Below are 8,273 nucleotides of genomic sequence, written 5' to 3'. Positions count from 1 at the left end.
CAATGCAGTGTGAAAGCTATGAAAACGCAGTATAAAGTAAAAAAAAACCAAAAGATAAATAATAAAAGAATTGAAAAAAGTGTTTGTGTGGTCTCGCCCCTTTTTAGTGGTGCAAAATTTTACATGAATTCTATTTACCAAAAAGTAATTAAAAAGAGTTAAATTGGACTTTCCCTCCGGTTAAAAAATAAATAAATACAAATCTGTTTTCAATAGTTTAGCCCTGAAAACAAGAAACTCACCAAGAGAAAACAATTCCAATATAGCCAGCCAGTTAACTGAACACTAAAAAAAAAAGCCACCGCCTGCCCATTTGCGCTTTTGCAGACAACATCCACCGTTGCAGCGGCCATAACTTTGTTTCTGCTATACGTTTTTATGCGTGTGCGTTTGTCGATGTCCTTTGGCTCATTTCTTTGCATTACTCCCACTTTTAATGCTTTTCTGCCCTCTCCGTATACATATGTAGTACATTTGTACATACATTTTCCATGTCCGTACATACATGCTTATGTATATTCTGCGAATTATAACTCAATTATGCATACTTTGCACTGCACTGCATAGCATATAATTTTTACGTAGAAATGCTGTACGTTGGGTAATGGCTCACTGCACTGCATAGCATGCCACAACAAAGTGAATGTAACGCTGTGCCTTGGGTAACCGCTTCACGTAAAGCTCATTCAACGAATTCCTTTTTGACAACTCTCATGCAATGCCAAGTACGCATAACTGTGCCATTAGACGCTGTAGAAGGTCTTTGTTGTTCATTTTTGTTTTTGTTGTTTCGAACCACACTATTCCCGCTTTCTTGTTGGCTTGTCTGCTTCTACACACAAAGTTTCGGCAGGACTTGAGAATTGCTAATTTCTGACGCCGCAAATCGCACCGGCATTTAGATACCTACCTATATAATGTCATATCTTTGGGCAGAAATTCAAGTATTTTTGTAAAGACTTTGTCTTCTAATATTTCGTTATTTTTATTTGGTAGATATAGTTAGCATTTAACTCCAAAAAATCATTTAACACATCCCTTTTAGAGAAAGTTTAAAACAGTGTTCGGCTCTTTGAATGGCGCAATTTCATAAAAGCAGATAAATAGATACTATACATTTCCTTATGTTTGAATAAAAGTACATTTTCTATTGACGTCGAGTGAACGGGTATGGATTCCTGTGCTATTGGTAGCTTTTGATTGAAGGACATTTATTGTTGTGGATCCTAGGTAAGTTAACTAAAACCTTGTTCCAGGTATTTCAAGATTTGCAGGTTTTACAGGAAAAGCTGTTTTCGTCGTTAATAAACCATTTGGAAGCTGTCGACGGGGAACAACTTGCTGTAAAAACCTGCTAATCCCGAAGCACCTGGAAGACACTATATTTTATAGCATATATCGATGGCTGAGTGGAAGATCGACCTATCTCGGCTGCCAGTTCGAAAACGCTCTATCTCAAAAAACTTTTCAAGAACGCCCTTTTTCAGAATTTTATTGAAAAACACCCTATCTCAAAATTCAGTTCAAAAACGCCCTATCTCACTTCAAAATGTATTGAAAATATGCTGTTATAGGGCGTTTTTTGAATCGGCAGCTGAGATAGGGCGTTTTGAAACGAATTCTGAAATAAGGCGTTCTTGAAAAGTTTTTTGAGATAGAATGTTTTCGAACTGGCTTCCGAGATAGGTCGATCTTCCACTCAGCCATCGATATGTAAACATGCTGCCAATATACAACATTCCAAACGATATTGTTCGTAACTTATGTAATAATTTTAATTTAAAATAAAGGTTCAATCCATTATACAAAAAGAAGGTAGTTCAATAAACATATGTTTGATTAAAAAGCAGGCGATAATCAATTTAAGTCTTTTTGTGGAGGGGATTTTATGTACTTATACATATATTATCATAAATTTGGGATTATAAATAGAATGGTTGTATTAACATTAACTTTTAAAAAGCATTATTATTTTATCGTAAAAATGTTTAATTTTCTATTAAATTTGATAAGCACTTGAGCAAAATAAAGATTTTGGTATTTTTAGATAAATAAAATTTTAGTGAACATACATACATATTTAAGAAAAATTTAGTGTCCTTATGTCATCTGATTGTTTCGCAATGCAGCTACCAGCACTGTTACAGTTTTCTATATCGGACACGTTTGTTTATGATATAGTACAGATACTGAAATTACACTTTTCGATGTGTTATTTAATACACATTGCCCTTTGTCCAATTGGCATCTACTTTGGGGCCCATGGGCCTCTTGACCTTCAGAGAAGTGAGTATTATCCATTTCAAGTATATTTTGATAATATCGTTGTTCCTTTGGGTAAAAATAAATATATTTTACAGTTCAATATTAGAGGGGGTGTGAAAAAATTGATGATTTTCTGTTAGTATGCAAACTAGAACTAAGTACAATTATCAACTTATTGAGTATTAGCACTCTCCCAAAAACAAAAGGGGAAATTTTTTTATTGGTGCCTTGGTTGTGTGGTGGGGAGGCGGATGGGGTGTGACACATAAAACACCATCCATTAGAAAGAGAACAGTCGAAACTTTATAAGAAGAAAAAATAACCCTCATCAGTCCCAACACCGGCTGCGCTGACCACAGTATTTTTTTTTTACAAATTTTAAATCTCTAGTTTAAACTAACGTTTTATCGTTTGATCACACGTACATATCAACATTTTTGGACTCGGGTTACGCGCTTGGACACAACCCAAAATTATTATACCTTTTGCTTGTTCAAATTTCAATTATAATAAGCGGCATACACGGTGCGTCTAACTCGCGAGTCGGTTGGGATGTGTTTGTTACACCGATATGACTCCGCCATTACTATGAATGACTCAATGTAGTCGAAAAGCGAGTCAACATGCACGTACACAAATGCCTCACGAGGTAGACGCACCGTGTATGCCGCCTATAAGAAGAAATAGGGATCCTCATCTAAAGGCTGCGTTTCTTACTACGTTCCGGATAATCCCATTTCACAGCCGGAATAAACAGAATGCGTTTGAAATATACATACGTCAACATATCATCAGGAACGTTCTAAAGAATAAAAAAACAAAAAATGTATTCCAAACGTTCAGAATGAATAAAGAAATGCAGCCAAAGTGATTAATGGGATAAATTCCTAAATTTATCAGTTTATCCACATTCTTACATGAACGCACCCTGGTAAATAATTGCATAAAATTGTTTATTATTTAACTTATATGGCTAGTTACGTTAATTTGTTTTTTATGTGTTCTTACCAAAATCGATCACCAGGAAATCTGCCAGGGTTGAATTTTGCTGAAATTTATACGTTTATACACCAAAATCGTTTGATAAAGTGGACAAATTTTGGTTAAATAAATTTCCATACAAAGTTTGACAGTTCATTTATAAAAAAGTTAATTTTATCATTTTATGAAGTTTATCAGCAGTTTATCGCTTTTGATGATGTTTTTAAATAATGGTGATTTCGTTTCTACCAAAAAATTTTGCCTTTTGATTGAACCTTTCTCTTTTCTTGTTCGATTCTAAATTAAAGGCAAAGGGCGATACAATTTTGTGGCCGTTTCTTAAAATGTCACACTCTTGTAAGGCAAAAAAAGCACATTCTCTGCCCTATGAAGCTTTGTCAGGGGAGACAGTTGTCCTGAAAATGAGATGGTTGCTTAAAACGACAATATTATGAAATGCGGGCGCTAGACAACAACAAGAAGGCAAAAACGTGCCTTTTTACAGGGTTGAGTGTAACATCAAACACATTTTGCATCGGGGCAAGGCAACATTTCTTGGAAGAAAAGAAAACACCAAGAAGAATTAACAAGAAGACAAGAATTAACAAAATTTGAATGATTTTAGATATTGGGTATACATAGTAGGACGAAATGTCATAATCTGCTTAATTGTCAGGTTGTTAATGCAACGCGACAATGGAACTACCTCGTTTTTTGTATCATGGTTCAATCTATAACAGAAACCACATAAATAAACGTTTCAAAGATTGCACAAAGTGCACAAAAATTAATCCAACTTGAAAAATGCATAAAATTTCAAATTTGTTATTAAGAATTTTTATAATTTTTTTTTCAAGTATGCAGTTTGGAAGCCATTCAATTTTAGTATGATAAAGTGCTCTCTATAAGTATGAGCTTAAATAAGTCTCAATATGAGTTTGGACTATTTTAAAACAATTTTTGGGAAATTTCAAGTACCTTGAAATTAACTTTGATTTTTAAGATTTTTTTTTTTTTGTAGAGTGTGTTGAGCATTTTCTTCCTTATAACGTATGAATTCATTCCAAGACAGCATTTTTCTTAAACGATTATAGAGCTACATTCGGGTTTTCAACACGATGCTCCGAATTCAGAATTCTCTTTAACTTTACTAGAGTATTACTATGAATATCCAGCGCTTGACGAAGCCGAGAGATGACGGAGTATGACAATTTGATGAAAGCAAGTTGAAAATACATCACCTCTTTATCTGATATCCTGATCCAGTTTGTCACATAGGGCTCAACGCACTGATAACAACCATAAACAAATATGTATGTGAAAATTTAGTAGTAATTAGCGAAAGACTGCACTGCAGATGTTAGACAAATCTTTGGCGTTCCCACTGCTTGCGCATCTATCTGATTGTCGTTTGCTGAGGCAATTGCACTGGCTGCTCATCTTTACAAGTAGCAACGGACATAATCATAAATAAAGCCTATGCATTGTAAAAAATTCATTTTAATCGCACAAATATAAAGGCAAAACACTTGTGTACGTAGCACTTAATAATGCGTTGCATCAAATAATAATGGTGTCATAATGTCACTTTTTTATATTTTATTTTATTTTTGTATCTATTTAGTATACTCTTGCCGCCACTGGCGCTGCAGTCGCTGTTGTTGCTGCTACTCCTATAATTGAGCTCGTTGTTATTGCAGTTGTAGACGAATGTGCTCTTGTAGAGTTTGTAAATTAATTCAATCAAGAGCGGCCCAAATACGAGAAGCCGAAGAAAACGTATGAAGAAAATGTAGAAAATAATATGCGTGTATAATAGCGTTTACTGCAGCTAGTAGCAGAGCATACAAAGTATCTGTGTTTGTTGTTGAGGCGTTTGACGTTATTATTTGTGTTTTTTTTTAAATTCTTTTTCTTTAAAATTTCATCTCTAGGTACTCTTTGCTGGTACATACAGCTGCTGTTGTTTTGGTTATTGCTGTTACTTTGCGTATCAATAAATAAGTCAATGCACTATTGTTCAAATGAACTGAGAGTAAATATATATAGCTGCTTTATTTTGTTTATGCGTACACATATGTATGTATGTACATTTATTTGTGTTCTTGTCTTTATTGGATTTACTTATAAGCATGTACATATGCACTATTTAGGTTTCTATTTAGTAGTTTGATCGTAGTTTAGTTGTAGCGCTCTTGGATATTGTTTTTGTCAGTGGTGAAACGCATTTCAATTTGATTTTCATTTTAACCCTTGTGCTTGACCCTGTGCTTTGGACATGACCTCATCAGCCGGAGATCTTCATAGCTCAAGGCTTAGTCATACAAATCAAATATCTCCCAGAATATATCGGTGAAGTTATAGCCAGGGTTTCTAGGGCTTTCCCTCGAAAGGTTTTCTATGTGCATCTTTTCCATATTTTATACTCGCAACAACGAGTTTTTTGCGGACTCGGTAAAAATTTTATTATAATGAGTTTATAGTTTTATCGAGGTTCGTTATATCGAGGTTTCACTGTACATATAATTCGATTTATTTAATGTTTTTTGTTCATACGTATTCTGTTACTTGCCTCTCAGATATACCTCTACTCTATGTATTAGTATTTTTAGAATAGCTCTGTAAGCGACATTAATTTTAATTTTAATAAGTGTTTTGCTTCTTTAAAATTTCAAAATTTGTCACATGCAGTTGTCCAAAAAATAATAGGAGTGCGATATTTTGACCAGTTTTATTAAATGTTTATTACATTTTTATAAAAGTCTAGCTGGCTATACAACAAACACTGTTCACAGTGGTCCGAAAAGGTCCAGATAAAGTCCTGAAAAACGCCGAAACGTAAAACACGAAGAATCCCGATAATTAAAACCCGAAAGATGCCAAAATGCAACACATAGAATCCCGAAATATTAAAAAAAATCCCAAAAAGCTTGGAAAATAAAAAAGGGAAAACACCAAAAAAATATCACGCAGTATCCCAAAAAGTTTGGAAAAAATTCCAAATTCGAATATGTCCAGAAAAACGTCGGAAAAGTCTTGAAAAATAAAACACTAATAACCCCGAAAAGCACAAAAACTTCCGGGAAATCTCGAAAATATATAGAAAAGTTCTGAAAATTAACAAAACAGAAGACTTAGAACTTTCTAAAAAATCCAGAACCTTGAAACGAAAATCCGGAAAATCGTAAAAAGTAAAAAAATCGCCAAAAGTTCCGAAAAATCCCAAAAAGTCCTTAAATATATGCGGAAAGGTACCGACATGAATAACACGAAGTGTCACGAAAAGCCAAGAAAAATCCGAAAAAGTCTGGAAGAATCCCAAATAAGTCGAGAAAAAATTCCCGAAAATAACACGCATATTCCCGAAAACTTGCGAAAAATCCAGAAAGGTTACGAAGAAATAAAAAAACCCAAGACCATCTTAAAAATCTCTTGAATACCCCAAAAATAGCAAAAATTAATCGTAATTTCTGTGACTTTGGAAAAAGGTGGACAGTTTGCAGTCGGTGAATTTGATAATTTAGCTCAATACATTTACTTTACCATATTAAAATTTTTTTTCAACCAAAATAATAGTTAGGTTTTCTCAAGGTCCCCCCAAAATAGCCGTTTGTTTCAATGAAGACCTCTTCATTCGACCTGAATCTCTTACTAACGAGTCACTTCCTCACGTTTTGGAAACTGAGGTTAAATCTGGATAGTACGATGGGTAAGGTAGCAATTTCGTAGTCTTCGCCAAATGCGGTCACTTTTCCTTCAAATAAATGTCGAATCTGTTCCAATACCTAAGAGTGTTAGTCGTACATTTCGAAAAAATTTCTAAGTGGGAAATATTAGAAATCCCTGACTTATCAAAATGCCCTCGTATGAAGATTTGTCGGCGCGGCTTTTGCACTGTTTATTTTTAAGAAATGATCTCCCACTCAACCTAGAATAGTTGTTTCACAACGAGCCATCAAAGGGTTAAAAGTGGCAAGCTATTTATACATAAATACTTCGGTGTCTTCAACAGAGATATCAAACACATACATAATTGACACTCCGAAAAACTATGCGTCGCGCTCCAATATTGATTGTATCAAATATAAACATTAAGTAAATACTAGGAATAGCAACGTACGCTTTCCGCCTCATTTTTTTCTTCATAACTTCAAATACTAAAACCATTTATATTTATTCTTCTATCACTCTACAAATTTGTTTTGTAATGCAACCTCTGTATGCACATTAGGCTGTTCCAAAAATGCACATGAAAAAGTAAATATTTTTTTTTATTTTGAAATCAAAAAATATTGAGAGGTCGCTCAAAGTTTTCCATGTATTTTTTTATGGAAAAATACCACTTTTCGCAGAATTGGTATAGAATTCTTGAAAATCGATTTTTTTCGATCGGAAAACTCTGCTTCTCTTCATAATACCAAATTGTTTATTTAACCATTTTTTTATAATAACCATATTTTATAGGTCCACCAAAAACCCCTGAAAATGCTATGGGGGGACCAGTAATAAATCTTTAGTATTAAAAAAATGTTTAAATAAACAATTGGGTACTATTATTGGCAGTCTCCAGAAGAGAACCAGAGTTTTGTGATCGAAAAATATTAATTTTCGAGAATTATATACCATTTCTATTAAAATTTGTTTTTTTTTTTGTTTTGAGCGACCTCTAAATATGTTTTGATTTCATAATAAAAACATAGGGGTAAATTTTTGTCGGTATAGAACAATACTAGGGGTTGAGAGCAATAAAATTCCGACTTTACTTGTTTTGAACCACGCTAATGCACATAGTACCACTCGTATACAATTTTCTGTTGGTTGTAGCGGAACACGCGAACATTTATGGTTTGCTCTATGCAATATGACGATGGGTAAACACACTGGTCGACGGCCAAAATTTACCAGAGACGCCGTTATGAAATTCTTATGTAAAATCACCCCCTGATTCCGAAAATCAAGGTTATTTTTAATTTTATGGTACCGTTTTTGAGATATTTGCAATTTACCGTTTTTGCAAAAAAAAAAAA

The 8,273-nt window shown here is 33.8% G+C and overlaps 1 long non-coding RNA gene across 3 annotated transcripts in view; it reads left to right on the top strand.

The window, feature by feature from the left end:
- The window catches only part of LOC118747367, a 97,172-nt gene that overhangs the window by 734 nt on the left and 88,165 nt on the right, over positions 1–8,273 (top strand). Inside the window, exon 2 of one of the 3 annotated variants that reach the window (XR_004993949.1) lies at positions 1,046–1,230. This is a non-coding gene — a long non-coding RNA (uncharacterized LOC118747367). Of the gene's footprint in view, positions 1–11; positions 1,231–8,273 lie in introns of those variants that run through there. The other 2 variants (XR_004993946.1, XR_004993947.1) reach the window with 2 other exon arrangements.

This window comes from Rhagoletis pomonella, unplaced genomic scaffold (assembly GCF_013731165.1).
Source record: "Rhagoletis pomonella isolate Grant_MI unplaced genomic scaffold, Rhpom_1.0 Rhpom_scaffold_00011, whole genome shotgun sequence".
In the NCBI taxonomy this organism is placed as follows: Eukaryota; Metazoa; Arthropoda; class Insecta; order Diptera; family Tephritidae; genus Rhagoletis; species Rhagoletis pomonella.
Note: the sequence above shows the minus strand (reverse complement) of the source record. Positions and strands in the feature narration are given on the sequence as shown.